This window comes from Pezoporus wallicus, unplaced genomic scaffold (assembly GCF_028554395.1).
Source record: "Pezoporus wallicus isolate ANWC-B61680 ecotype Strahan unplaced genomic scaffold, APGP_CSIRO_Pwel_v1 contig_3488, whole genome shotgun sequence".
Lineage (NCBI taxonomy): Eukaryota > Metazoa > Chordata > Aves > Psittaciformes > Psittacidae > Pezoporus > Pezoporus wallicus.
Genome location: NW_026635397.1, coordinates 1,492,862 through 1,499,042, shown reverse-complemented (window position 1 = coordinate 1,499,042; position 6,181 = coordinate 1,492,862).

Below are 6,181 nucleotides of genomic sequence, written 5' to 3'. Positions count from 1 at the left end.
GGGTATTTATAAACCCTGTGCATGGGGCTGCTCCTGCCTTCACCCTGAGCAACTCTTGGTTCTCTGCTCAGCTATGCTTGTACAAACACTTGGGTACCTTATTAACTGTGAGAGATTCAAAGCAAAGAGCAGGTATCAGCCCCTGAGTTCAGCAGGAAGCTTCCTCTGATAACCCCTGTATTATTTTATGTTCTAATCAGCTTGTTTCCCAGCTCAAGCACCTCCTACAGCCTAACCCAGCGTAACAACAAGAGTAAGTACAACCCTTTATCTCCATGGAACACGTGTTTTTAATCCTTATTTCTCAAGTATCTTCAAGAGCATGTGCTCTCCTGCGGCTTTTGTATTAGCTGAGGGCTGGACAAAGCACATCCACCACAGTTCAAATCCAGAAACAAACAACTGTATGAGGCCAGACACTGCAGGAGCAAATCCTCAGATGATGGATACCTTTGGACCAGGATGGTGATGCAGGCAGACAAGCAGGCACATAACATATACAGAGCCACAAGCTTTTGAGAGCAAGAAAATGAGTGCTGGGCAACACAATGTATGTTAGGGGCCTGCGTCATGCAAGGAACACCAATCCCACTGCAGGAAAGTAACACTATAACCACAAGAGAGCAGCCATTCACCCCTCATTTCAAAGAGTGAGCCTGAGAAAAGCCCCTCAGGTAAATATATCCACTGCCAACAATGGGTACGTGTAAATACATGCAGGGATTAAAGGTAAGTCTTTCTGTCTATATATAATAGCTTCAGAAACCACTTTGTTTTCTTGTTCTTGTCCTCTCCATGCTTCATTCATTGCCTTTTCCTCTCACTTTCTTTTTAGTGCCTAATGCAATGGGGCTCCATCACTGCCCTTACCAACACAGCAATCAGGAAGCCTTTTCTTTGGTAAGAATAGAGGAATATTAAGCATTTTACCATTGCTGTTTCAGTACATCATATTCCCTTTTTCACTACATTCCTTAAGAAAAAGCCAACATCAAGCACTGGGGGTGCGTAGGAGACAGCATCTGTTCCCAGCCTTCCATCTGGCCATGGTGGCTGGTAGAACATCCTGCTCCCACCCTCACTGTGGGGAAAAAGGCATTGCAGGAGCTGGCCCAGCCCCAAATGTAACTTTGGAACCAAGTGAAGAGACTCCTGTAAATGAAATTTAGGGGAGAAGCTGCCTCTGAGTCAGTCCTGGCAGAGACAAATCCACCTCCGAAAGGGGCTTTTTCCCCTGTGTTTTCCTTCTGGCATCCTGCTAATATGACAGCAATTAAAGGCCCTGAGAACTGGATGGAAACAATTTGGGAAGGTCTCTATTAGGTTTGCTCTCATTAGCACTCCAGGCTGGTTTTCCATCTGCTAATTGACAGCTGCCTTCCACATGCAGTGTCCAAACAGAAAAGCCCCGAGGCATTATACCCAGGTAACATGAACCGGGGCCGTCTCATTGGACTTGTGAAGGAGCACAAGGGAGGCAGTCACACGAGCCCACCGTGGCCAAGCTGATGTCAAGCAGCTCCGATGCTGGGGATGGCAAAGCAGTTAAGGTGGGATGTGCACGAGGAATTGGGACATGCCAGGTCTTCCTGCCACCTGCACTTGGAGCATCATTTGCATCCACAGAGAAGAAGGGATGCCCTCAGCGCTCAGAGGGGTTTGGAGCAGCAGCAGCACCAAGCACGGCTCCAGGCATTTGCTGCCTGCCTGGGGCTGTCAGGGCAAGTCTTACTGTGCTGACAAGGGCTGTGACCACTCTCTGGGCTTGCCCTGCCTTGGGGAAACTGCAAGAGCCCTCCAAAGCCAAAGGATTCCACCTACAAAGCAGGCCCAGGGGTTTGGGTTCCAGTCCTTTGGGTTCCTCTAACCTGGAAGCAATGATGCTTCACCCATCCCCACTGCCTCGTGCCCAAAAAAACATAGCATTTGCCAAAAAAAGAGCCCACCCAGCAGTAAGGTAGATAGCCCCCTGAGGCAGACCCAGCTTTTCTTGGTCACCTGGGAAAATCAGGGCAATTCTTGTGCTGAAAGTCAATCAAGTCAGTTAGAATCCTAGCTTTAGCAAGACAGCAGTGGAAGAAGGTCCATCTAATGAATCACTGCCACCACTGCACAGGAAGACAAAGGAGAAGAGACAAATGAGAGGCCCTTTCTGGCATACCCTTTAACTGCTGGAGCGCTGCCTACGGGTGTCACAGATGCTCTTTCTTGTTATGAGAAAAACATAGGATTACCCTAAACACAGCCAAGAGATGAACTGCCATGAATTCCTGTGGGGGATGCTCACTCTGCACTAAAACACATGGAGGTGGCTGAGCCAGCAGAGCTGGACCTGAAAGCGAGACAGAGGCATCTCATGGATGCCCAGACTCTGGGAAGCCACTCAGTGAGCAAGTGGGTGGTAACACAAGATGTTTGCTCTGTGGGTTTACACAGCAACAGCACTGGAAATCACTGAGGAGCCAGGAAATGGAAAATGACTGCATGCCAAGTGGGCATTCCACTCATTTGTTGTTTAAACGGATCATTCAGGAACTGTTGGTTTTCCTCTTGCAGCTCTGCCCTGGCACCCAACCCAGACTTCCTGCCTACAGAGAGCACTGACTGCAAAAGAGGCTTACAGGAAGGGCTGAAGATGGTCCCACATTTCAGCTCTGAGTGTCCACTCTGGGACATAAGAAGCTGAACCTGGACTGCTTTCTTGGGGCAAGGCTAGGCCCAGGTATTAGGCATACTCCACCAGGATGCCCTGGCATTCAGCTGACATCCCCTCAGGTGGAAACTTGGTTCTGGCTTCTTTTTCTAGCTGAACTGCAAAGGTCAACAGGGAGGAAAGGGAGGGAAAAGACATCAGCTGGGCACAGGGATAATGCAGCCCAGCTCTGGTGATGCCCTAGGAGATGGGCATCTACAGACAAGTTCCCACTTTGCCCATTTGGAGTGATGGTAGGTTGGTTTTGGGGGGCTGAGCCTGAAAACTAACTTTGTTTGAAAACAAACTTCTTTTCGCCTGTCAGCACCAACAACCACAGCCTTTGCCAGTGGGTGGGAAGAGCCCCTAAGCCCATGTACGGACCTGGCTGTGATTTACAGGGAGCTCACTGAGTGCAGATCTCACGTCATTTCAAGTAGGAATAGCTGTGACTGTTGCTGCACGCTGTAAATCTGTCTGCGTGTGACATAATGAACAGCATCGTCTCCCGCAGGCAGTGTGATTTACAGGCATGGAAATAGCTACAGTAAGGTCATGGCTGGGGAACTGGGGGAGAGGCAGTGCAGGGGCAGGAGCACAGCCTGCACCACATGGGTGGGTGGGATGCTGCCCGTGTGCTGCCCTGCACTGTGCTCAGACAGCCAGGATTGAGGGCTCTGTCCCACAGCACAGCAAGCACTGGGCTTGTAAGACATGTATATGGCTTCCATCATCCCAACATGCTATTTTATGGTACTTACCAGGAGAGACTGTTGCATTAAAGAAATCATTCCCTGAGCAGAAGAGAACAACGAAGGTTTCTCCAAACCAAGGGCAGGGAGTTATCTGGAACATAAATAACCACTGAGTCTGTCGATGCCTCTGTTTCTATTAAAGAGAAATATGTAAGAGATCAAATTCTGCAGTAACTTAGCTAATAGTTGGCTGCATTGCTGACATCTCTACATAGGCTCACCCCAAAATAACTGAGCTTCAGAGCTCGCCAGGAGTTCTCCACTGCAATGGGTCTTTCAGGCAAGCAAATGCAAATGCAACTTCTGGGAACTTGGAATTTTCTGCAGGAAACCATATTGGAAAATCCATCCTCCCTTGGGAACAAACAACATCCACTCCCCAGCTCACCCCCACTCCCATCCCAAACCAAGTAATACTGAACCTCAGCTCAGTTTCCTCGGGATGAAAGCTCCAGGTAATCTGGATGCACTGGTGTAACTTCCCACATGGACACTTTAATCCTGGTATACAAATACCTATTTTCATGCAGATAATCTCAGTTTGAAGGAGTTTAAAATAAAACTCTATTCCTGTCCTGGAATAAGCATTGCTCTCTGGAACTTCACTCACATGACTGGTCTGGTTTAGCTACCAGCACAACAGAGAGGTCTACTTTTGGTGAGGAAAGTATGTTACACTAATGTACAGCCCAGGGAGCACCCCTGGGTGCCCGGCACTAATCTAAAGTAACATGCCTACTCTAACTGTTGCTTGTTTCCCTATCTTGGTCTGTGAAACCAAGCTCAGGTCAGCTCCTGACCTATCAGATTTAATTCTCTGAACCACACAAAATATGCTCTCCCTTCTATTCTATATCCCTAATATCATTCTATATCCCTAATATCCTTCTATATCCCTAATCCAAGAGACAGAAGTCCTGTTTGCTCTCTGGACTGCTCCATTAACAGTGTTTGCTGAAGAAGTGATCAGAGACCACAACAGCTTTTTCCACCCATGTCAAAAGAAACCTCATTAACAACTACCCACACCACAGGTTACCTGCTCAGTACTACCTAGCAGTAAGCAGTAGTATACACCAAAGTAAGCAGTAGATACCTAGCAGTAAGCAGTAGATACACCAAACAGCCACAAAGCACACCCAGGAGTCCCACCACCCTAAGCATATGTTGTAAGGTCCATAAATACCTCCAGCAGTGGACACGCACCCTCATCTGGTCCAGCACCATCCCAGGGCAGCAGCCTGCCCAGCATCACCTTGGTAAAGCAAAAGGGAGAAAATCCAGCCCAGCCCAGCCCTGCCTTCATGCATAGCACATGAATGAGGCTCATCCACCTCTTCTCTTGCTGATGTGACAGGGTTTGCTGAGCCAGACCTAAGAGCCCTGCTCATGCCAAGGGTTCTACAGGACAGGTATCGCCGGTCTCCAGGGGCTTGTGGTGGCAGGCTTATGCTCAAGCACACTCACAACTGTCTTCTTGGTGCTTCGGACACTCGTGTCTGCTCCACGAAATAAGGTCCTTTCATGGTCACCAAGAGGCTGGTCAGCTGGAGAGATGAAGCAAGGATGTCCCTGGTTGTGGGTCAGAGAGCTCAGGGGCCACAGTCATACCAGTGTCACTGACACACTGGACTGGTTGCATCCATTGTCACTGCGAAGTGCACACAGAGGAGGGACAATATTTCTTCCTTTAATAAATAGCAATCCAAGAGCCATGAGGCTGTCCTGGTGCTCTGAAAAGCCAGAATTCCCCTTTGGCTCTCTATCCAGCTCCCATCATTTCCCTCAATGTCTGTCGTGCCATATAGCTCTCTTATGGCACTGGCCACACTTAGTTCTGCAGAAAGGCTGTGAGCTGGTGCAACCACCTACAGCATGCTCAAACACACAGATACAACAGGCATTGAACAGTTACAGGCTGGTCCTGTTTGCCACCCTGGCTGCTGTTCCAATGCCACACACCCAAAGCAGTAACAAAAACCCTCCAGAGTTGTCCCCTCCCATCTTCCCAACGTTCAGGGGTGCTCACCAACACGTTGCAAACCTGCATCTTCCAGCTGAGAGAAATCAGACCTGAATCTCCTGCCGGTGATAGACCGGAAAAGCAAGATGCTGATGTTGTCTTCAGCATCCCCCTCAGGCTCTGGGACTGGGTCTGTGAAGGCTACCGAGTACACCAGACTGCTCAGGCAAGGCTGTTTGAAGGGATTACTTCCTCGGGCTTTTTGTAACTCTCAAACCATGAATCTCTGCAGAACACGCCATGGCATTTGCAACAGCACATGATAACTGAAAGATGTCACTAGCACAGTTAGCATTACCCATGCTGCCAGTGTGCAAATGCATCTTGTAGCTTGGGCTCGTGTATTTGCAGAAACCATCTATTATCGAATCACTGCAGCTGCCTGGTTGTGCAGCCTTCCTCTCAAAGTGGGAAACATGTGGGAGGGCAGCTGGGAGGTAACCCCCACTTCTCTGCCTTTTCAAACTTCCCTACAGAAGCAGCAGAATTTCCCCAGACAAACATTTCTGACGAGGAAACTGAGGGTTCCCCATGGAAATTTCCGTGAGAAAATACCCAGCTTGATGGTGCGCATGCAGGGAAAAGCTGTTGTGTAAGAGGATGATGCATTTTATCTGGTTCAAGTAGGTCAATGGGCAGCAGGAGAAGGCCAGGGCTCTGGCTGCGGCTCTGCTGCTGGGTGACCTTGGAGAACCACTGCCACGCTGTGTT